Source organism: Eimeria mitis, genomic scaffold (assembly GCF_000499745.2).
Source record: "Eimeria mitis Houghton genomic scaffold, Emh_scaff1554, whole genome shotgun sequence".
In the NCBI taxonomy this organism is placed as follows: domain Eukaryota; phylum Apicomplexa; class Conoidasida; order Eucoccidiorida; family Eimeriidae; genus Eimeria; species Eimeria mitis.
The window spans coordinates 2,937-3,249 of record NW_013569758.1 but is presented as its reverse complement, the minus strand read 5'-3'; the positions used below and the strand labels follow the sequence as shown (position 1 = coordinate 3,249).

The 313-nt window shown below is 54.6% G+C and overlaps 1 protein-coding gene across 1 annotated transcript in view; it reads left to right on the top strand.

The window, feature by feature from the left end:
* The window catches only part of EMH_0039420 (vacuolar protein sorting 18, putative), a gene marked incomplete at both ends in the record, with an annotated part of 11,387 nt that overhangs the window by 8,309 nt on the left and 2,765 nt on the right, over window positions 1-313 (top strand). The gene's annotated exons all lie outside the window — the stretch shown is intronic.

Genomic DNA, 313 nt, shown 5'->3' with positions numbered 1-313 from the left:
GCAGCAGCAAAATGGCTGCACTCCAAGACACGCTGCAGCAGACACAGAGAGAAATACGATATCTTCTCGCCGAGTTTAAACATGTCCATGAGCTGCATGTAAACCCTAAACCCTAAACCCTAAACCCTTCTGTCCTTGGAACCCTAAACCCTAAACCCTCCTCCCACTTACACCCACAGAGAACACTGCAGCTCCTCTCTCGCGTTTGCGTGTGTGCGTACTGCTGCCGTTGCTGCTGCTGCTCCTGCTGCTGCTGCTGCTGCTCCTGCTGCTGCTGCTGCTGCTGCTGCTGCTGCTGCTGCAGGCAACTGTA